General features: G+C 37.8%; 1 pseudogene; it reads right to left on the bottom strand.

Annotated features, from left to right (window-relative positions):
* Positions 1-733: 733 nt before the first annotated feature.
* Positions 734-25,130, bottom strand: LOC136157279 (cytochrome P450 2C18-like; annotated as a pseudogene).
* Between the last annotated feature and the right edge of the window lie 283 nt (positions 25,131-25,413).

The following is a 25,413-nucleotide window of genomic DNA, read 5'->3' as shown; positions in this document are numbered from 1 at the left end:
ATGGTGAAGAATCTGCCTGCCAATAAGCAGTCCTAAAAGGTGTAGGTTCAATCTCTGGGTTGGGAAGATCTCCTGGAGGAGGGTAGGGCAACCCACTCCAGAATTCTGGCTGAGAAATCCCATGGACAGAGGAGCCTGGTGGGCAACAGGCTATGGGATGGCAGAAGATTTGGACATGGCTGAGTGATTAAATGACAACAATCACTGATCTCAATATTTCCTACAGGGATGAAACTGCTTCTGAAAACAATTCCTCCACCTTCAGATTCAGCCCAGGGAGTTTTTCTACTCTTATTCCCTCTGTCCTCTGTGTATATGGGACCATGTGACATCTTTGCCTTCTCTCTTTCCTCCCTTATATGCAATATGCACAAAAGAAGGAAAGCTTGAGAACTGGCTTATCAAATTATGTGTTTTATTAGGAATATGCATAGCAGAAATAGCTCTGTATTGTACACACAGTAATCATCTTGCTCTATATTGTATGGAGCACATAGTACTATGCACATAGAACTACTCAATATTATATAATTATTTGCATATCTGGTGGCCATATGGATGTTACAGAGTATGAAGAACAGCAGATACATTTCTACAGTGAAATTATACAATAAATGAGGAGAAGTCAGAGCAGGAACTCTCAGAAAAGATGACGGGAAGCAGGTGAATGATGCCACAGATGAGAGGGAGTTGAAGACAACATCACTGAAGAAATTAGAGGATCTACCATTCCTCACATAGGAATGAAACAGAGCTGGTAAACAGGTGGCACAGAAACTAACCCATTGACAAGTGGGGTGGTGTCGAGGTCCTTTGGGTCAACCAAAGATTTCAAGGTAAATTTTTGTAAAATTGTGGTCAGGAATAAAAACAGCTCCATGCGGGCCAGGCCCTCTCCCACACAAATCCGTTTCCCTGGAAACAACAAACAGAGGGTACATACTCCTTGAACTCTGTCTTTCTGGTTGTCAGAAAGAGACTATGTAGTATCCATTTGACGAATGTTTGAATGGATGGATGGAATGGCTGGAAGGACAGATGGGAAAAGGGTGAACACATATGCTATCCACCTAACATCTTATCATAACAAATATCATTCCTTCAAGAAATATTTACTGACTATTCCAAGCACTTGATTAAATTATTCATGCATTATAACTGCAATTTCATATTTTCAAATTTCTACCCATCTTTTTCTAGAAACTCACGTATATTGACTCTATTTTCTGATCCTGGTCTAGTAGTCCCACATGTTTCTTTTCATTCTTCACAGCCTCTGTTCTCTGCTCTAAGTATACCTACTCTTCACCAAACTCTAACACACCTTGAAGTTTCAAGTTTTATAACACAAGATTCTCTTTGGCTAAGTTGCAGTTCTCTGATATTTTCAGTTCCCAGATCAAGTTTTATTTCTAAATGGAAATAATTGGGTCACCTCTCCAAAGCTCCAGTAATCTAGCCAATAATGAACATGTTTCATGGGGAGGGAAAGTGCATTGGTATTGCACTGCTGCCTCTCATCATGGACAAAGAGCATTTCTACCAGCCCCAGGGTAGGTAGTATGTAACTCCCAACTGATCCTTAGAAGGTATCCTGTCCTCTAAAGTACTGAATAGGGGGGAAAAAATATTACCTGTTGAGAAAGCCATGAAATAGTCACTCTTCCTAAAGTTGCCACTCTCATCCAGAAAGTGGCCAGGGTCAAACACCTCTGGGTTGGGAAATTCTTTATCATCATGTAGCACAGAAGTCAGTGATGTTAATATATCTGTGCCCTGGAAAGAACAGATGAAGATAAACTGAACTATGAAAAAGTCACAGAACTGCAAGAACAGCTGCAAATCATTTAGTACAATCTTATGATCAATAATGAAGAATCCTCAGTCCAAACAAGGACAGTGACATTTTGAGGCAGAAAGAACAAGCAATAAAGAAGAATAAGTTTAAGAATAGTGGCAATGATGCTGCTAAGTGAACAGCCTCTGAAATACTAGGTATTTCTAGGGTGCCAGACCTCATGAACCATTCTGCTTGTCACATTTGAACCGTGGTGTCTGACCCTACCAGCTGCTTTACTTTATCATTTCAATTTTCACTCATCTTATATGTGGATTATGGTTGAATATGGGAAGTCTCTATTGGACTTGAAAGGTCTGGAGCTATCTGTTCATAGTGTTTTTGTAAATGGATTATGATCTTCTGTGATAATAAGTATGGCAACAAATGGGGCTTCCCAGGTGGCTCAGTGGTACAGAACTCGCCTGCCAATGCAGGAGACTTAAGAGACACAGGTCTGGAAGATGCCCTGGAGGAGGGCATGGCAATCCACTCCAGTATTCTTGCCTGGAGTTATCCCATGGACAGAGGAGCCTAGTGAGCTAGTCCACAGGGTCACAGAGTCAGACACAACTGAAGCAACTTGGCTTGCATGCATGGTAACAAATATTAGTGTTTACCGTTGCCATGAAGACTGTTTGTCTTTATTTAATAATATACGGTAGGGCTTCCCTAGTAGCTCAGTGGTAAAGAATCCACCTGTCAATGCAGGGACACGGGTTCAATCCCTGCCCTGGGAAGATCCCGCATGCTGTGGAGCAGCTAAGCCCAAGCACCACAAATATTGAGCCTTTGGTCTAGAACCTGGGAACCACTACTGTTGAACCCATGCACTACAGCTAGTGCCCTATAGCATGTGCCCTAAAGCATGTGTTACACAACAGGAGAAGTCACAGCAAAGTGAGAAGCCAGTGCACTGCAACGAGGATTAACCCCCACTCACCACAGCTAGAGAAAAGCCCATAGGTAGCAACAAAGACAGAGCCACAGCTAAAAATTTTTTTAAAAAATTATTTAAAAAAAATATGTGGTAGCTTTCGTTATAGATTAACCCTAGATTTGAAACACAGGAAGTATGATAAAACTAGAAACAACATTTTACACCAATTCAGCTTGGTATCATTAATTTAAACAAGTTTAATTAGCAAAGCTAAAACTGTTGGGCGAATGATTAAGAAGTGCTATTCTCTGTCTAATGTACCATGCAATAGATTTTTATGTATTAACTGTAAGAAAAGGACCTGTTCCCTGGAGAAATCTGGCAGGTACCACTTTGTCATGTGAACAACACTGCATAACCAATAATAATGGGATAAGTGACAGTATAAACCTTCACCTGGCTTATGAGGAAAAAGAAACTATAAAGGTTATACTAAGAAAATTAGGAAATTTTAAGCATAGCCTGTACATTAAATATTATTATTGTTTCAGTGATAACTCCTGTGTGCACATGCTATTATTCTTCTTCGTACAATAATCACTGTTATTGAGGTATGCATACTGAAGTAGGGAGCTTTTAATGGATAGTTGGATACGGATAGATAAGCATTTATTAATGGAAGGAATTTTCACATATTGCCATATAGTGAAGTCATTCTGTTTTATAAATGATTTAACTTGAATTCTGTATTAATTAAAACATCCTGTTATGGTCTATCGAATACATGTTGTCCGTGCTCCTGCTCAGTCATGTCCGACTCTTTTTGACTCCATGGACTGTAGCCACCAGGCTCCTCTGTCTATGAGGATTTTCAGGCAAGAATACTGGAATGGGTTGCCGTTTCCTCCTCCAGGAGATCGTCCTGTCTCAGGGCTTGAAATGGTATCTCCTGCATCTCCTATATTGGCAGGTGGATTCTTTTATCACTGAGCCACAGGGAAACTTCTCTAACCTGATAAAAAAAAATTCTAGCAAAATATACATAAAGCATCATTCCTAATAGTGAGATGTTAACTTCTACTCTCCTTCATATCAGAAATGAAACAAGGATGACACGAAGATATTAGCCCAGATAGCAGGATAGTGTATATAGAAATTGCTATTAACTAGAGATGTTTTCAAAATGACTTTAAATTTAGCAAGGTTGTTACACATAAGGTCATCAAAATCATAAAATCAATTATATTTTGATATTTCATGTAAAAATGGAAAATGCATTTTAAAATGCTTATAACAATAATAAACACCTTGGAAAGACAAAAAATATGCAAATCACTGCCTGAAAAAATTAAAGAAAGCCCTTTAAAATAAAAAGACCATATCATATCCAATAAATGAAAAATTCAATGTGTCATGATATTAAGTCTTTCCAAACTGATCTAGCATGTCACTCTGATAAAAAATCCCAGCAGAGTGTTCTGGTAAATTGACAAATTGATACTAATATTCATTTGGAAATGTGGACAGCTATGGTTAGCCCAACAACATAAAAGAAGCAGAACAAGTTTGGAAGTCTTGCACTGCTACCTGTCAAAATCTGTTATAAAGCTTTACAGACTAAACTGGAAACAACACACAACCCATCAAGCCACCACACACATGACTATTTTTACTTTACTCACCTTGTGTTCATCGAGGGTTGCCCCCATACTGTGTAAATGAGAACTTCAAGATCAATGAGGTCAGTAAAAGAGAAATCACTCTTACCTTGGGGATGAGGTAGTTTCTGAATTTATTGTCATGGGTCACAGCATGGGGCAGGCCAGTGGGGACCAGGTCAATGTATCTCTGGATCTCGTGGATCACAGCATCCGTGTAGGGCATGTGGCTCCTGTCCTGCATGCAGGGGATCCGGTGTCTGCCAATGACACGGTCAATCTCTTCCTGGACCTTAGCTGATAAGGAAAGTAAGAAAGATTGATGGAGAAAGAGGAAAATTCACACTACATTCCACACCAATTCAGGGATACATGAGGCACTACGATGGTGTCCCAGTATCATTATACACATAAACTATATGACCAGAAGTGGAACTAAACTGAGAGAGATAACGGCCATAATACAGACACATAAAAGTCTCTTACAAGCCTGGCTTAAGATACATCTATACATCCTTCTATATTAGCATACATGATAAAACAAAAGAGAAATAATGAAATGTTTCAAATATAAACAGAATATAAAGTCAAGAAATTATAGTCCTTGAAGAAAGAAACAAGACTCAAATATTAATTTTATATCAGAATAATATGGGTTGAAAAGTTAAATTATAATACATGTGTTTTGTGTATTTGTGTATTATGCATGTGCAATTTGCAATGGTACTCAGGTCATTCTCCAGCTGTCAAATGCCACCACTTTCAGCATTCTAGCAGTTTCTTCTGAAATTCATGTCCTATATCTGAATAATGACTCTCTGTTTTTACTTCTCACTCACAGATTCTTAAACAATATCTGACATCTTGGTCTGAGAGTTGAGAATTTACATCTCCATCCTTCCTCATACAAAATAACACACACCACACACACACACACACACACACACACACACATCCTTAATCTATTTCCCTCATATATTTACACTGCAATTTTTGATGGTTAGAATATTCATTGTACCATCATTCTATAATGCTCTCTGGTAAGACAATTATGACCATGCTTCATATTTGGTACTTTCTTGGACTTAACCACATCTCTTTAGCTCAATTCATAAAATTCTGTACCCTGATTCAGGATTATTTCCAAATGCTTAGGTAGATGTTCAAATTCCTAATCATAATAACCCTATTATTCAGAAGCCACAGGGAGTCCATCACCTCTCTTTTGTTCTTGGTATCTCCCCAAACACCTGCTTTATTCACCTAACCCATTTAGAAATGGGTATTTTCCAGGCCTGCTGTCTAGCAACAACACTGACAGTTTCACTCTCCTTCATGAGGTTTCCAAATCACTGGAGCCCATGACTTCCTCTGACATAACTTTAGGCATTTGGATGAGAAAGGGGAAAGAGTGGGTAAAAATTTGTTAAACATACAAGTCTGAAAATACCCTTTTAAAAATTATTACCTAGTTTGATAGCTGCTCTTGAATTATGATGCTGTTGTCAACTCTTTTATCTAGGACCTGCTACATCTCTGTGAATGTTTTTGTGATTTTTTTCTCTTTCATCCAGGTATGTTCAAATTTCATGACCCTGTGTCGTGGGGTGGATGTTCTTATTTCATTCACTCTGTGAGACATGTTGAGAGAATTTTCTGTCTACATGGCAAAACTTGGAAGTCTTTTCTCCAGAGTGCTCACTCTCTGGAGTTTTCCTCTGGCTGCTGAATTTCAGGAAGCAGGATAAGAAAGGAGCTAAGAGTCTCTGAATTTAGGAAGTGGACTCTTCCCTAAACTTTCCTCTAAGCTGTGACCTCACTCTTTTCCCCTGTCTCTGCCCAGTGTCCTAAGTAGGACCTCTTAGATTCTCTTTCTCTAGACAGTAAACATCTTTCATCCTATTGGAGAAACAGAGTAACCTGAAAGGAGTTATCAAAGACTTGTGGTTGGGAGAGTTTCCTTTATCAGCCTATGTCTTCCTCTACCTTTTTTGAAACTAGGTACTTCCAAACATAACCTTAAGGACTGTAAATACATAAATGACTTCTCCTCGTTTGATGACACCACTCTAACAGCAGAAAGTGAAGAGGAACTGAAGAGCCTTTTGATGAGGGTGAAAGAGGAGAGTGAAATGCTGGCTTAAAACTCAACATTCAAAACACTAAGATCATGGCATCTGGTCCCATTCACTTTATGGCAGTGATTAGATAGCATCACCAAGTCAATGGACATGAATTTAAGCAAACTCTGGGAGATAGGGAAAGACAGGCGAGTCTGGAATGCTGAAGTCCATGGAGTCGCAAAGAGTTGAATATGACTTAGTGACTGAACAACAACCACAATATTATACCATTTCCTCTTCTGACATTTAGGCTATAACTTCATCCTCTCTACTGACTTCATTGTCAACCCTCAATATGCTCTCTGTGATTCAAAAATTTGTTGAATATTTGTTGGCTGCTTCCTGACTCCAACTTAGAAAGGCTAATTCTCATAGGTTATAGGTTATAATCATTCAGTGGTATTCTGACAAACAAGAAAACATGTGCTTCTAAACATAACCATAGCCTTTAAAAGTTAATTTCTACACACCCATGGACACCTTATCTTTGACAAAGGAGGCAAGAATATACAATGGAGAAAAGACAATCTCTTTAACAATTGGTGCTGGGAAAACTGATCAACCACTTGTAAAAGAAGGGAACTAGAACACTTTCTAACACCATACACAAAAATAAATTCAAAATGGATTAAAGATCTAAATGTAAGACCAGAAACTATTAAGCTCCTAGAGGAAAACATAGGCAAAACACTCTCCAACATAAACCACAGCAGGATCCTTTATTACCAACCTCCAAGAATATTGGAAATTAAAGTAAAAATAAACAAATGGGACCTAATTAAAACTAAAAGCTTCTGCACAACAAAGAAAACTATAAGCAAGGTGAGAAAACAGCCTTCAGAATGGGAGAAAGTAATAGCAAACAAAGCAATGGATAAAGAATTAATCTCAAAAATATACAAGTAACTCCTGAAGCTCAATTCCAGAAAAATAAAAGACCCAATCAAACAGTGGGCCAAAGAACTAAACAGACATTTCTCCAAAGAAGACATACAGATGGCTAACAAACACATGAAAAGATGCTCAACATCACTCATTATCAGAGACATGCAAGTCAAAAACCACAATGAGGTACCATGTCATGCCAATCAGAATGACTGCTATCCAAAAGTCTATAAGCAATAAATGCTGGAGAGGGTGTGGAGAAAAGGGAACCCTCTTACACTGCTAGTGGAAATGCAAACTAGTACAGCCACTATGGAGAACAGTGTGGAAATTCCTTAAAAATCTGGAACCAGAACTGCCATATGACCCAGCAATCCCACTGCTGGGCATACACAGTGAGGAAACCAGAATTGAAAGAGACACGTGTACCCCAATGTTCATTGCGGCATTGTTTATAAGAGCCAGGACATGGAAGCAACCTAGATGTCCATCAGCAGATGAATGGATAAGAAAGTGTGGTAGATATACACAATGGAATATTACTCAGCCATTAAAAAGAATACATTTGAATTAGTTCTAATGAGGTGGCTGAAACTGGAGCCTATTATACAGAGTGAAGTAAGCCAGAAAGTAAAACACCAATACAGTATACCAATGCATATATATGGAATTTAGAAAGATGATAACAATAACCCTGTATGTGAGACAGCAAAAGAGACACAGATGTATTGAACAGTCTTTTGGACTCTGTGGGAGAGGCCGAGGATGGGATGATATGGGAGAATGGCATTGAAATATGTAAATTATCTTATGTGAAACGAATCGCCAGTCCAGGTTCAATGCATGATACAAGGTGCTCGGGGCTAGTGCACTGGGATGATCCGGAGGAATGGGAAGGGGAGGGAGGTGGGAGGGGGCTTCAGGATGGGGAACACATCTACACCTATTGTGGATTCAAGTCAATGTATGGCAAAACCAATACAATATTGTAAAGTAAAATAAATAAATTAATTAATTTTTTAAAAAGTTAATTTCTAACGAAAAGTTCTTTTTGAAAGATAAAATTCTTGACTCCTCAAAATGTATATTTTGGCAACAACCATTTTTCTGGAAACAAACTTATGGATTAATACAATTTCTTTACATACATATCTTTTTTTTTCATATTTTATTTTATTTATTTTTTTCACATTTATTTTTATTAGTTGGAGGTTAATTACTTTGCAATATTGTAGTGGTTTTTGCCATACATTGACATGAATCAGCCATGGATTTACATGTGTTCCCCTTCCCAATCCCCCCTCCTGCCTCCTATCTTAAGCTATTTTATTGTCAATCTAACTCTTTAGAGGACTTCTTAGACTGTTGAAATTGCATCAGGCGGCCTCACTAAGTTTCTATGATTTCCAATCTCTTTAATAAGGAGAGCTTCCAGTTTCCCAACTCTGGTTTCTTTCTTTCTTTTTTTCTTTTTTTGATTTTTGGCAGCTCTGTCCACAGCATGTGGGACCTTAATTTCCTGATCTGGGTTTGAATCAATACTCCCTGCATTGGAGACTGAGTTGTAACCACTAGATTACTGAGGAAGTCCTTGGACCATGGCTCTAGAACACTGCATTTTCAGCATGTGGGAACATCAGAGTGGTTTTTCCATAATCAAAACCAATATGCAGCTCAAGCCCAATTCATACTGGCCGTGCTTGCTACATATGACCTCCCATGAAAATCAGGTGCTTAATATCTTCATGTATTATGTAAAGACATCATGTTACTATCCCTTTGCTAAATCTGGGGGAAAAAATTAAGCTGCTCAGTAGTCAAAGATTTAAGTAATTCTCTAAGAGAAACAAGGTAGAGTACACTCAAGCATCTTTCTCTCATCTCTTCTGCAGTCACCCTGCCCACCATGTTATCATACCTGTGACCTCAGGGTGTTTCAGCAGGAGGAGGAGCCCATATCTCAGTGTGGTGCTCGTCGTCTCTGTCCCAGCTGCAAACAAATCCAATACAGTGTTTGCCAAGTTTTCAGCCGTATACTCCAGTTCTTGATTGTGCTTTTCCTAGGAATAGTTTAATTTAAAAGTTACAAAGCATACAAAAAAGGAGGAAGTATGGACCAGTAATAGCAAAAAAAAAAGTTGACACAAATCATTCCTGAGGAAGTCCAAATATGGACTTACTAAACAAAAACTTTAAGATATATGTCTTTAATATGCTTAAATAGCTAATGAAAATCATCAAGAACTAAAGAAAATCCGAAAAGTGTATGAACAAGTATAGAATAACAAGAAAGGTACTATAGAAATAAATCAAACAGAATTTTGGAGCTAAAAATCACACTACCTGAACATTTTAAAATTTACCAGAAAGTTTGAACAGTAGACTATGGGAAATCCAAGAAACAGCAAATCTGAAGCAGAATAAAAATTCCCAGTGTGATTATCAGAAAGACAAAGGAATAAAGAAAATGAATAGAACCTAAGAACCCAAGGCACTCAATCGATTGTACTAACATCCACTTTATGGAATCCCAGAAAAGAGTTTCTGTTCCCAGAAAGAACAGAAAATAAGTATTTGAATAAGAATGATTGAAAACTTCCAACATTTTGTGAAGTACATGAATCTAGAAATCAAAAAAGCTAAACAAACTCCAAGAGGAATGAAACCAAGCAGACTCACTGTAAGGCATATTTTAATCAGACTGTGAAAAGCAAAAGCAAAAGAGAGAATGTTCAAAGCATCAAGAGAATAGTAACTTGTCATGTACAAAGGATCGTCATTAGGATAACCACTCATTTTTTCCACAGACACTGTAGAGGCCAAATATCAATGGAAAGATATATTTAAAATCGTAAGTGTAAATACGTCAACCAAGAATTTTGTATTTGGCAAAACCATCCCTCCATAAATTAGGAGACATAAGATATCCCCAAATTAAAAGCTACGGGGTTCCAGTTAACAAAACCAAAGGACAAGAAGATGATAATTCAAAGTCAGATTGACAAACAAAGTTCTTTCTTAAAAATAACAATGTAGGTAAATGGAAAAGCAAAAGCTACTGTTTTCTAATATAAAAGCCTCATTTCATTTCCTATATTATTTAAAAGGAAAAAAATCAGGAAACAATCATTATATGATTCTAGGCACAAAATAAACAGATGTGATTTTGTGACACCAATGAAATAAAGGGGGGATGAAGCTGGATGGGAGCAGAGTTAATGTACACGATTTGAAGCTATTGAGGAACCAGTTCATACTGAATTGTTATGAATTTAGAATGTTAACAGTAATCTCTTTTATAAGTACTAAGAAATTAATTTTAAAACACACAAAAAATTTGGATGGAAATGAAAAAATGGTACGTTAGAAAAAGATCAAACAAAAATAAGGCCATATTGATGGAACTAAGAAACAGAAATTATAAAATACATTAGAGCAAAAAGTTACAGGGCAGAAATAAATTCTTCAATATGAATAATTACTTTAATTGATTGAAACTCATGGTTTAAGACAGATATTGAAGGAATAAGATTTTAAACTGTGTATCTAAACATTCCACTACATATTCATAATATATTTATACAAGTATAGGATATAATTTAGCCATAAAAGAAGGAAATCTTGATGTCTGTGACAACACGGATTGGCCTTGAAGTTATGCTAAGTGAAAAAAATGAGACACACAAAGACAAATTACCATATGATCAAATTTATATGTGAAATATTTTAAAAACTTGATCTTATAAATAGAGAGGATACATTGGTGGCTGTGAGAGTTGGGAGGGGAGTTCAAAATGAATGAAGGGAATCAAAAGTGCAAATAGTCCAGTTATAAAATAAATAAGTCCTGGTGATGTAATATATAGCATGATGACTATAGTTAATGACATATTCCCTATTTGGATTGTTAAGAGAGCAAATTAAGATTTACAAGAAAAACTCTATAACTATGTGCAATAATAAATGTTAATTATATACATTGGAGTCATCATTTTTAATATATGCATATATTGAATCATTATGTGACACTATATAACTAATATGTTATATGTCAACTATTCTCAACAAAAAACCTTGTATGTGGTACAAGATGTTGTACATTTGAGATGCCAAAACACAAATACATTGAATGAGAAATAGGGAAGGAGATTTTGCAAATTATGAGTAGCCAAATAAAGCAAGACTGGCTATAATAATGTTAGAGAAAAATTTTATCAAAATTAGTTTAAAGGGACCAAATAAGAATGAGATGTTTTATACTGGACTAAGAAAGGTGAATTCTCAAGTCATATAATTATAAACACATATTCATCAAGCAACAGAGCCCCCAAAATATATGAAGCAAACATTTATAGAACTGAAAGGATAAATGGAGAGTTCTACAATAACAGTGGGAGATTTCAAAACTCAGCTTTCAATAATGTATAGTACACCTAGGCAAAAGATCAATGAGTAAATATATAAGACTTGAACAACCCTAGAGTCAATTATTCTCACAGACATAAAAGAATACTCCACTCAAGAACAGAAGAATGTACAATCTTCTCCAGTGTATATACAATTTTTTCCACAGTAAACTATATGTGAGGTCATAAACAATTTTTGACAAATTGAAAAAGATAAAAATGATACAAACCGTCTTCTCTGACCACAATAAAATGAGGATGGAAATAAAAAAACAGAATGAAAATTTACAAATGCATAAATGTAGAAAAATAAATCTGATAGCTCTACATGTAAAGGCCCTGGAAGTTTCAACTCCATTTCTAATAACAAGTGAAAAGTTGAACAGACTAAAATCAACAAATCTTTTAAGACTCCTAAGAGAATTGAACACAAAGGGAAAACCACTGCCCCCTAAATTGGAGAGGTTGAAAGGGGGAAATAGGGAGTCAGACTTACCAAAGAAGAGCTCATGAATGGAAATCACAATGAAATTCAGTGCTAGGGTAGGAAAATCTGAATCATATTTGAGAAATTGCTAAAAGCTCAGTGTGGAAAACACTGAGAGAAGGATGACTCCACAGGATGACTGAGTCATCCAGGAGCTACCATAATTTTTGAAATTTATTCTAGGAGCTTGAGCAAATTCTGACAGTGCAACTGGAGAAAAATCCACTCATGTTTCCAGCAGAGGAAGGGCAAAAGGAAAAAATAATTAAATGAATTATACTTGATTTTTAAAACTGTGCTAGTTTTAGGTATACAGCAGAGGATATACACTTTTTTGGATTCTTTTCCATTATAGGTTTTTACAAGACATTGTAAACTGTATGAAACATGGTCCCTTGTGTTTTACAGTAATTATCTATTCTATATATAGTATTTGAGTATCTATTAATCCCATACTCCCATTTCATCACCCCCTTCCCTTTATTATCTAACCAAATAAGTTTGTTTACTATGTCTGAGTCTGTTTCTGTTTTATAAATAAGTTAACTTATATGTATATATATTTAGATTCCACATATAAGTGATATCATATAATATTTGTCTTTCTCTATCTTCCTTCACTTAGTATGATAATTTCTAGGCCCATCCATATTGCTCAAATGGCATTACTTAATTCATTTTTAATGGCTGAGTAATATTCCATTGAATATATATATCACATCCTATTTATCCATTCATCTGTTGATCAATACTTAGGTTGCTTTCATGTCTTGGCTACTGTAAACAGTGCTACTATGAACACTGGGGTGCATAACTTTTCAAATTATAGTGTTCTCTGGATGCATACCTAGGAGTGGGATTGCTGATCATATGAGAACTCTATTAATAGTTTTTAGAAAAACCTTCATACTGTTCCCCATAATGGCATCACCAATTTACATTTACGCCAATAATGTAGGAGGGTTCCCTTTACTCCACATCCTCTCTACCATTTACAGCATGCATGCCTCGTCACTCATTTGTGTCCAACTCTTTGTGACTCCACGGACTACAGCCTGACAGACTCCTCTGTCCATGGCATTATCCCAGCACGAATACTGGAGTGGGTTGCCACTTCCTTCTCCAGGGAATCTTCCTGACCTGGTATCAAACCCTACATATCCTGTGGCTTCTGCATTGGCAGGCAGATTCTTTACCACTGAGCCATATTTGTAGACTTTCTGATGACAGTCACTCTGACCAGTGTGAAGTGACACCTCATTGTAGTTTTTATTTGTATTTCTCTAATAATTTACACTTCCCTCATGGCCCAGATGGTAAAGAATCCACCTGCAATGCTAGAGACCTGGGTTCAATCCCTGGGTTGGGAAGAGCCCCTGGAGGATGGCATGGCAACCCACTCCAGTATTCTTGCCTGGAAAATCCCATGGATAGAGAAGCCTGGTGGGCTGCCAACTTCAGTCCATGGAGTTGCAAGAGTCGGACACAACTGAGTGACTGAGCATGCATGCACACATATATGTAAGGATATAATACCAAAAATATCAATTTTTACTTTATTTTTATAATACCAAAATATCAAAGCTCAACAACGAAGACAAAGAACCTAATTTTAAAGGGACAGAGGACTTGAATAACAATATTTCTCCAAAGAAGAAATAAAAATGGGTAATGACATATGAGATATATTCTAGATCATTGTTCATTAAGGAAATGCAAACTAAAACCACAAAGAGAGATCACTTCACATTAACCAGACTAGCTTTAATAACTACAAGAAACTAGAAAATAAATAATGGTAATTATGTGGGAAAATAGGAATGCTTTACATTGCTGGTAGGAAAATAAATGCTTGTCACCATGGGAAAGTCTGGCTATTTCTCAAAATGTCAGACTTAAAATTACCATAGGTTTCATAGATTTCACTCTTAGGAATATACTCAACATAAATGAAAATACGTCCATGAAGAAATTCGTACACAAATATTTGTGGCAATAGTGTTCATTCAGACCCAAAGGGAAACACCACCAATGTCCACAAATACATGAATGTATAAAAAGTCATGGTACGTATATTAAATAGGAATATCATGCAGCCATACAAGAGGGTAACAAATACTGATATACACTGTAACTTAGACAAGAATCCAAAACATTATACTAGATGAAGCCAAAAACAAAAGGGGCAATGCTATAAATTCTTTTATATGCTATATTCATGCATGCATGCTAAGTCTCTTCAGTCGTGTCAGACTCTTTGTGACTCCATGTACTGTAGCCTGCTAAGCTCCACTATCTATGGGATTCTCCAGGCAAGAATACTGGAGTGGGTTGCCATGCCCTCCTCCAAGGGATATTTCCAACCCAGGGATTGAACTCACATCTCTTATGTCTCCTGCACTGTCAGGAGGGTTCTTTACCCCTAGCACCACCTGAGTAGTCCCATATTATATTCATAACAAGCAAATTCATAGACATAATGCAGAAAACATGTTAACACATGATGGGGTGGAAGGAAAGGAGAGTGATCATTTAATGGATATGGTATGTTTCTGGAGAGCATAGGAAAGTTTTGAAATGAGAGAACTAGTGATCACACAACATTGAGAATGCAAGTATATACAACTAAATCATATACTTTAAAACAGTGAATTGCATGTTACATGAATTTACCTATATTTTAAAATGATGTTACTCCATAAATCAATCAACATATTTCCTGCAATCCCTATAAAAATCACAAATTTCTTTGCATAAATTGACTAGTTTATCCTATAATTAACCTGAAAATTCAAAACATTCAGAATAGCCAAAACACTTTTAAAAATTAACAACAAAATTAGAGGACTCACAGTTCTCAACTTCAAAACTAAATACAAAACTAATAATTAAGATGACCAGATGATATGCTACTAGTATAAGGACTGACATTTAGATTAATGGAATAGATGTCAGATTACACAAATAATCTAGGGCTTCCCTTGTAGCTCAGTCAGTAAAGAATCTGCCTGCAGTGCAGGAGACTTGGGTTCAATCCCTAGTTGAGAAGATCCCGTGGAGAAGGAAATGGCAACCCACTCCAGAATCCTTGCCTGGAAAATCTCATGGACAGAGGAACCTGGTGGGTTGCAGTCCACAGGGTCGCAAAGAGTCGGGCACGACTGAGTGACTAACACTTACTTACTTACTTACACAAATAAAGGGTCAAATTTTGAGTGCACTAATTTTTGACAAGGGGGCAAAGAGGGAAAAGGGGTGTCTTTTCAACACATGGTATAGAATTCATGCCCACAGACATATAATTCCAGCTCCATATCATTCCATTCCATTCATTTCATTTCATTCCATTTCATTCCATTCCATTCCATTCCATTTCATTCCATTCATACCAGTTCATTTTTACTTCACACTCAAAGTGCTCTCTCTCTTCCATCCACCTACTCTTCCTCATCACAGGCCTATGTTTACTATATATAATATATGCAGTGTTCACCATCTAAAATTCCTTCCCCTGTCCTTCACTGTAAATATATTCAGATTTATTTCCAAACACTTGGTATGCAGGAAGCCCAGCTAGATTAAGCCATTCTTTTCTATTCTCTAATACAGTGTATGCAATGATCATGTTCAACTTCATATTATTCCATGATATTTTGTATTTTCTAACTTGTTTCTAATTGTTTCCATTTCATCTGAGGTGTCATTCTGTACTTCTCTGTAGTAAGATTGCTAGTAGGTAAAGAGTAGAATCAATGTATTCAACTAATTTAACAATTAAACATTATATCTTCCATAATGCATACCATACATTTGGACATACATCATGTACTTAAAATGTTTGTCAACATTGCTGGCCAAACCACTGAAACATCACTGGTAAATTCAACAGCTCTAAAAATGCACAAGCAATCAAATAATCGAGCTGTCATTAACATTTTACCTGTTCCATCTTGGTCAGAAAACAAGCAATCAAATAATCGAGCTGTCATTAACATTTTACCTGTTCCATCTTGGTCAGAAAACAATCAATAAAGTCCTGAGGATCGTTAATGTTCAGAGATGCTTGGTGTTCCCTTGTTTTCTCCAAAACATAACTTTTCATACAAGCAAAATTTTCAAAGAATTTTTTATGTTTCCCTGGAATATAATCAATGAGAGTAGGGAAATAACTGCAAAACTAGAAAACAAAATTGTTCATTAAAAGAATACACTTAACGGCTGAGTAATATTCCATGGTGTATATGTAAGAATTCATTTGAATCAGTTCTAATGAGATGGATGAAACTGGAGCCCATTATACAGAGTGAAGTAAGTCAGAAAGATAAAGAACATTACAGTATACTAACACATATATACGGAATTTAGATAGATGGTGGCGATAACCCTATATGCAAAACAGAAAAAGAGACACAGAAATACAGAACAGACTTTTGAACTCTGGGGGAGAACGTGAGGGTGGGATGTTTTGAAAGAACAGCATGTATATTATCTAAGGTGAAACGGACCACCAGCCCAGGTGGGATACATGAGTCAGGTGCTCGGGCCTGGTGCACTGGGAGGACCCTGAGGAGTCGGGTGGGGAGGGAGGTGGGAGGGGGGATCGGGATGGGGAATACATGTAACTATATGGCTGATTCATGTCAATGTATGACAAAACTCACTGAAATGTTGTAAAGTGATTGGCCTCCAACTAATAAAATAATATTAAAAAAAAAAAAAAAAAAAAAAAAAAAAGAATACACTTAATGAAGATTTAAATATTATATGCCAAGCCCTGGTTAGAAAATGAATTATAAATATTAAAATAATTCAGTCACTGTATAGATGGGACTTTTTAACTTCACAAATGCATAGTTTTCTATGCTAATAGATATATTTCAGGGAGAAAATTATAACCAGGAATCAAAGATGGTACTCATCTCCTATACTCATACATCATGTTTACAGTATAAAGGCATCTTTGTATCAATTCTTTCATTTTCTGCATCAATTCTCTCCACAATTATGTAATAAGAGATAGCATGAAACACAATGATTCACCTTTTATAGATGATATCAGATTATGGGAGTTTAGGTAATCTGATATAGAAAACAAGCTGATCCCTGATATTTCTATTTCTGTTTAGTGGCCTCAATCATAAAATCGGTATTTTAAGACTAAAAGGGTCCTAAAGACACCATGAAACACAACTCAACATTTTACGGATAAAGTAACTGGGAACCACAGCAATTAAGTGACCTCTGTAAGGTCACACCATTGTCTTTCAGGCAGAGGACAGAACATTTAGCTCAGCACAGGGTACACCAGTGATGTTGGTTTGCGGTTCCTACACTAAAAAATAATCATTTGGTTATCCTCAAAGCAATTATTTTGTTAGTTAAGATACCAACTGAAGCATCAATCTCCCCTATCATATCAGTGTCCCTTGGGAGCCCCTTGAAGGAAATACTCTCTTTCTTCCCAAATAGATATTTCTGTCAGCTAACATGCTGAAGAATCCGTGAGTAGAAATTGGGGAACAAGACTTGTGGGCAAATGGAAACCTTTCCAGTAGGACCTGGAAGTACTTCTACTGCTGTGGTCATGCTTTGGGGAAGTTACCAAAGTAGTTCACAGAAATTGGTCTTTGGATCTTGGTGGAAAAACCACCAAACAGGGTAAATGGGACTGAACTGCAGTTCTATATTCTGGGCATGTATTTTCCTGTCTATCATTAAGGGCTCTGCAGTCATCCCCAGATGAGTACGCCATGATACTAAGCTCTGTTTTATTTTTCTCCATAGCACTTATACCCTAAGTCGGTACATTTCTAAGGGGCAGATAAGCATATAGACTTAGTTTAACATTATATCAGCTTGTCCTTCACGAAACAAGGTGTGCTCTGTATATTTTTTGTTTATGAGAGTCTTTTTCCATAGATTGTTTATACACTATCTTCTGGCCTTGAGGTTAGCAGAAAACAGAAAAGTGGCAGTCTCATGGTACAGCAAGTTGTAACATAATAGAAATACAATCCTGTTAACATAAAAGTCAGTCTTTTTACAGAAATTCTCAGCTAAATTTATCTAAAAAGTTTAACACACAAAGACTCTGTGGCTCTGGTGAGGCAGCCCCTGTTTAGCACTCTTGGTTAAAATTAACAATTATCTTATTGTTTTTACACTAGGGCTAAACTCTTATTTTTCTAGATCTCCAACTATATTAACAATAGTTTCCACTGCATAACTTCAACACATTAACATCAATCAAATGTTGATCTAATAACCACTTTTAAAACAATACTTTTTGTATTTTCTAATAGGGCTTTCCACCCCCCCCAAAGGGCTCTGTGCCTATTAGGGCCTTTTAATGGTTAATCTCTATGTATAATATCTTTTGGCTTTCAGGCCTGTTGACAATTTATGGCTTGCACCTGGTTCAACTTTAAGTAACTTCAGTAGCCGACCCTGTCTTAAAATTAATCTATTTTCTTTCTATTAGGTGTCATCTCCATGGGAACTAGATAGGATTACAGTTTTTATAGAACAGAAATGCAAAGGATTGCAAAAACAGCAGATATGGCACAAAATAGGCTCTTAGTCTAAAAGTTAATTACCTGCAAGACGTCACCAGCTAATCTCTATCTAAACTATTTTCTATTAGGCACATTTGTGGCTATAATATTTGTGGAGCTTTTCTTACCCCTCAGAGGGACCTATGCTTAATAGTTTCTTTTGTTAGCGTACTGTGCTTAGGATGTTTAGAACAATCATGAGCATTTTGTGCATGAGAGCACATATTTATCAAACAAGCCAGAATGCCAGCAAAAGGGTTCGAATTGAAGCATTTCCTTCATCCCTGGCCCCTTCATAGGGTGCCAGCATCCAGGAGATTTATTAATTAGGGCTTTAAGTTGGTCCTCATTCAGTGAAAGAGGAGCAGGAGAGCTCTCGGCAGGCAACACAAGAATCCGCAGCAGGGCAAACAAGAACAACAGCAGAAAAGGGGGGAGGATATAGGGTAGGGTAGAGGCCGAGGCCAACCTGGAGGGTCCCTTATCCTAGACGGCCTTGCCTATCAGGTATTTTCCTCGTGACCCTCGTCATGGATGGGGTCCCGGACGACCTTGCCTGCCCAGTATTTTCTTCATGACCTCGTCACGGGCGGGACCTCCCTTAACGGCTCCCGACATCTATTAGAAAAACCATAGCTGTGACTATCTGAACCTTTGTTGGCAAAGTGATGTCTCTGCTTTTTAATGTGCTGTCTAGATTTGTCATATCTTTTCTTCCAAGGAGCAAGTGTCTTTTAATTTCATGGCTTCAGTCACCATCTGCAGTGACTTTGGAGCCCAAGAAAATAAAGTCTGTCACTGTTTCTACTGTTTCCCGATCTATTTGCCATGAAGTGATAGGGGTGGGGGGAAATGCCATGATCTTAGTTTTTTTTTGAATGTTGAGTTTTAATCCAGCTTTTTCTTTTTTCTTTTTCATTTATTTTTATTAGCTAACTACTTTTTGGACTCTGTGGGAGAAGGCGAGGGTGGGATAATCTGAGAGAATAAGCCAGCTTTTCCATGCTTCTCTTTCACTTTCATCAAGAGACTCTTTAGTTCTTCTTCGCTTTCTGCCATAAGGGTGGTGTCATCTGCATATCTGAGGTTATTGATATTTCTACCAAAATGGTGACTTCTACCTGTTAACTTTAGGCTGCCTAAAGTTATCCTGAGCCAACCGCTTCCTCTAAACATACCCTGTGACACAGCTCTACCCACAAGAGGACAAGACCCAACTGCACCCACTAATGAGCAGGTTTCAGTCCCACCCACCAGGAAGCCTGCACAGCTCCAGGACTAATCTCAAGCACCAAGGGGCAGACAAGCTAGAAGAACTACAGCCCTGCAGCCTGTGGAACAGAGACCACAAACACAGGAATTTAGGCAAAATGAGATGGCAGAGAAATATATTCCAGACTGTACATTTGTTGCTACTGCTGCTAAGTCACTTCAGTCGTGTCCGACTCTGTGTGACCCCTTAGATGGCAGCCCACCAGGCTCCACCGTCCCTGGGATTCTCCAGGCAAGAACACTGGAGTGGGTTACTAAAATCCAAAAAAAGATGGGGCAAAATTTACAAACTGAAAACAGAACCAAATTCTACTTGGAGAAGACAAGATAAGCAGGTGTTGCTAAGGTAAAAATTTAGTTAAATAAATATTTCATGACTTGGTTCTAAATAGGAAAAGGAGTACGTCAAGGCTGTATATTGTCATCCTGCTTATTTAACTTCTATGCAGAGTACATCATGAGAAACGTTGGACTGGATAAAGCACAGGCTGGAATCAAGATTGCTGGGGGAAATATCAATAACCTCAGATATGCAGATGACACCACCCTTATGGCAGAAAGTAAAGAAGACCTAAAGAGCCTCTTGATGAAAGTGAAAGACGAGAGTGAAAAAGTTGGCTTAAAGTTCAACATTCAGGAAACTAAGATCATGGCATCTGGTCCCATCACTTCATGGCAAATAGATGTGGAAACAGTGGAAACAGTGGCTGACTTTATTTTTGGGGGCTCCAAAATCACTGAAGATGGTGATTGAAGCCATGAAATTAAAAGACACTTACTCCTTGGAAGGAAAGTTATGACAAGCCTAGACAGTATATTAAAAAGCAGAGACATTGCTTTACCAACAAAGGTCTCTCTAGTCAAGGCTATGGTTTTTCCAGTGGTCATGTATGGATGTGAGAGTTGGACTATAAAGAAAGCTGAGCACAGAAGAACTGATGCTTTTGAACTGTGGTGTTGGAGAAGACTCTTGAGAGTCCCTTGGACTGCAAGGAGATCCAACCAATCCATCCTAAAGGAGACAGTCCTGGGTGTTCATTGAAAGGACTAATGTTGAAGCGGAAACTCCAATACTTTGGCCACCTGATGCGAAGAGCTGACTCATTAGAAAAGACCCTGATGCTGGGAAAGATTGAGGGCAGGAGGAGAAGGGGATATCAGAGGATGAGACAGTTGGATGGCATCACCAACTCGGACATGGGTTAGGGTGGTCTCCAGGATGGACAGGGAGGCCTGGTGTGCTGCGGTTCACGGTGTTGCAAAGAGTCAGACACGACTAAGAGACTGAACTCAACTGAACTGACTTGGTATATGTGTGTTTTAACAGAATTAAGATGTAGCATACATTTATTCAAAATATACAAATCAGTACAATTAGTATTGAATAACAAGAAATAATGAATGCTGATAGTTTTCAAAGACTGCTGTCTTTTCAAAGAAAGCATAATTGATGAGAATTGCACTAAGATATACCAAGATGATTAAGACCATAGATGGTATTACTATTGGCCAGAATTGTAGGCCTGGGCCCTGAAGTGACTCTCAGACATGTCTGTGAGGCTGTACATATAAAAACTGTTCAATTAAGTGAAAACAAATATCACTGTTTCATGACCCATAAGGGTCATTCCCACCCTGTCCAGTTGCTATAGAAAAGACATTGTTCTCTAACTCTTTTAGGAAATGACTCAAAACTATCCTTTGTGATTTCTGAATTGAACACAAACCTCAGGATAGAGTATTATTAAAACACATTTATACCCACACTGTGTGTACCATCATGGGATAATCACATGACACACATGACAATCACAGATACATAAAAAGCTCCCTTGACTGTCTGTGCTTCACACCCTTCCCCCCTTCATCTGAAGACTGACAACCACCACCCATAGAAAAAATGTGGCTGCCCCGAAATGTTTCCAAGGGCATCACTGGAGAGAGAGAGAAGACTGCTAAGGTCAGAGTTACAGAGCACAGAATCACCCACCACTGGTTTTTCTCAACCCCTTCACCAGGCAGTGGGTTTCCTCTTGAACACGGTCCTCAATGCTCCTCTTCCCCATCCCAAAATTCTGCAGGGTTGTGAGGGTGAAGCGCCAGGTCTCCTTCTATCTCTTTCCAACGCTGAACATGATTCCTACCCAGGAGGGGAAGCAGAAACTAGGAGGGAGGTCCTATGGAAGGAGGGGTGAGCCAACAATTGGGAGGCTCATAGATGGACCACCCCTACCCATTACCAGTGTTGAACATGTGCAAATACATACCTACCATCAACCTTAGTAGCTTTTTCAAGCACTGGGAAACTGCCTCTTCCAGAAAATTCCTCTCCCACATCAATCAGAGCTTCCTTCACTGCTTCATATCCATGTAAGACCATCATGGGCTTCATGCCAAAGTACACAGTGAACACAGGGCTGTAGACCTCTGAGAGCTGGGAATGGAGATGCATGTAATAGCAAAGAGCTCAATATTTGATAACACATTGTGCCTGATGTAGAATGCATTATCATCCTACTATTATGTTTTTATTCTGCCACATAACTTAAAATATTTCTGAATTTAATACATAAGTATGATAGAGATTGTTACACTTCCCACTTATGGATGACCTGAGATGCTGGGCCACAGTCCAAGTAACTGGTACATGGATTATTATTAATCCTCGTATCAGCACTTTCAACAGGTTTATTTGCCCCACTTATAAACAAGGAAACTGAGGTCAGGGAATTCCACTTCATGTCCAGTGTCCCAGGGCTGCTATGTGTACAGGATTCAAATCTGAAACTCTTCTTATTCACATTCTGATCCTTGAGGAAACACATAGCAATAATTAAGGCCCACCTTTGGACCAACACCCAGCTGACTGCTTCAGAATCAGTTAATGACAGCAATTATTAGAATTGTGATTCTGTGGCCCTGTGATGAATACTAGAAATCTGTAATATTAAAAAATAAATTCAGATAATTCCCAGCCCAGTTTGAGATCCACTGGCATTACTAATATAGAGAGACAACATCATAGAGGCAGTGCCTGGACATACAGCATCTTGTGAAAGAACAACATCTTTCATCTTGCAGCATTCACAGGGTACAGATGGCATCTGCCTGCAAATTCTTGACTGATGACTTCTTTCTTTCAATCACTCATGCTCGTCCTAATCCCAAGACAACTTCTTATATCAGGCACAACAGCCTTTTTCAGAAAAGTTCTGTTTTCCTGATCATCTGAACAAAATACCTGGCATATATAGAATATGACTTCTGGAAGAAAATCTCAAATCATAAAACATTTCACTTCATTTATCTTCAGCCCCAAATCACAGCAAATGCCTGTGTAACAAAGAAGGGAAGCAACACTCCCAATGTTTAATATTTTATTACTTTGATTCTACCATACAAAGAGCTAAACACACACAAAACACATTATTGTTTTCCCCTGCTTACAATATTGACATAGCTGAAAGGCAAGAAAAGTGTCAAAATCACAGGAAGCAATTTGCTCCACACTGACCTATTTTGGCAGTGTGTCCTAGCGAAATGTAGGATTTCCCAGCAAGAATACTAGAGCAGGTTGTTGTTTCTTTTTCCAGGGATTTTCCCAACCCAGGGATCAACCTGGATCTTCTACTTGGCAGGCAGGTTCTTTGTCACTGAGCCACCAGGGAAACCCCATTAGTTTTATAATCGTGCTTAAGTTACTATGTACAAGACACTGACTGGAGAAGCAGAAAACCTACTTACACTGTTTAAGGATTTGCCGATGTTCTTAACATCTAATTGTAGGACATTTCCAAAAATTGGGAGAGGAGTGGGCCCTGGGGGGAGCTTCCCTTTCCCAGAGCTCTGTTTCCAGAGTGAGAGGAGAAGCAGAGAGCAGAGACAGAGCACCAGGGCCACAGCCAGATCCACTGACGCCTTCTCTTCTTACTCAGACGACTGTGATTCTGAAACCTAAAGCTTGTATAACAGTCCCTGCTAATTCAACCTATGCCTCTCTGATATAAACAGACCATGCAGTTATATCCACTTTGCTCTCTATTCTGAGCAGACTGCCCCAATGATAAAAATAAACTGTGTTTTAGCTTTGTTTTCTCTCTGTCCAATGATCACTCTGGAAATTGCGGTTAGGCTGGTTTAACTGTGCTGGGATTGGGTCTAGTGGGTGGAAAAAGTCCCACTGTGCAGCTGGGATTGAGAACTATAGAAATAAATAATTTGATGCCAAAAAGGGCTCATAACTCTGAATTCAAATCAGTGACCAGTGGGGATATTTGACTCTGAGGACAACCAATATGCCTTTTTTGCTTTTGAATGCTTATCTTGTAATACTATATCCAACACTAGGATACTCTGTCCCTGAAAATGAAAGATTTTAAAATATTTCAATGTACTGTACTCATATTACATTTGCCTATGTATAAAATAGTTAATGGTGATATATTTAAGATCATCTGTATTTTAAAGATCATTGTATTTTAAGATCAAAATATAGTAACTCCGGTTCAGGCCTCCAAAATGAAGCTGCACAGTCATCATGGGTGTGTTCAGACATGTTCCTGCATTACTGAGAACTTGAATTCCCAACTGTGGCAAACCAAGGACTTCACCAACCATTTCAAAACAATATCTGCTAGCAGGTGCTTGCTGCAGTTTTGTATTTTCAAAGTTTCCCACCCCCTTCACAACAATATAGTTATTTTGAACCCATTCAATTCTTGCTTACAAGCATTCTTACATCTTGTCATCTACAGTTCTAATTCCTGTCAAAACATTTATCTATCCCTGTGGTTTTTTGCCTTTATAAAGTTCCCCATTTTGTAGTCTGGAAGAACACAATTTAAGTGCTTCTTGGATCTGTGTCTCCTGGGCAGCAGTCCTAACAAATCCCTAACAAACACCTCTTGATTTCAGCCAGATCTACATTCTTGGAATTCTTGGTTAACACTAACATAATTCAAACATCTTGAATGACCAAAGACATAAGTATATAATTAAATGTACATGACTGTTACCTTGAAATCCCATGTCTACCCCACCAAAATAAACATTGGAAGGTAGAGATTGTAATTTTGTATCTCTCAAATGAGAGAAAGGAAGATTCTGGGTGAACAGAAATGTCCAATGTCATATAGCTCATAATTAATAAGACTAGGATTCAAACTGAGATCTTCTGATGCCCACTGTGATGTTCTCTCATATATACCACAGCTGCCTCAAGAATAATTTCAGAAAAACAAAACCAAACCCCTAAAATGTTACTCTGCATATGCACCCAACTGACTATTCACAAAGTAACAGGCTTCACAAT

Source organism: Muntiacus reevesi, chromosome 2 (assembly GCF_963930625.1).
Source record: "Muntiacus reevesi chromosome 2, mMunRee1.1, whole genome shotgun sequence".
NCBI lineage: Eukaryota > Metazoa > Chordata > Mammalia > Artiodactyla > Cervidae > Muntiacus > Muntiacus reevesi.
This window is presented reverse-complemented; position numbering and strand designations above follow the sequence as displayed.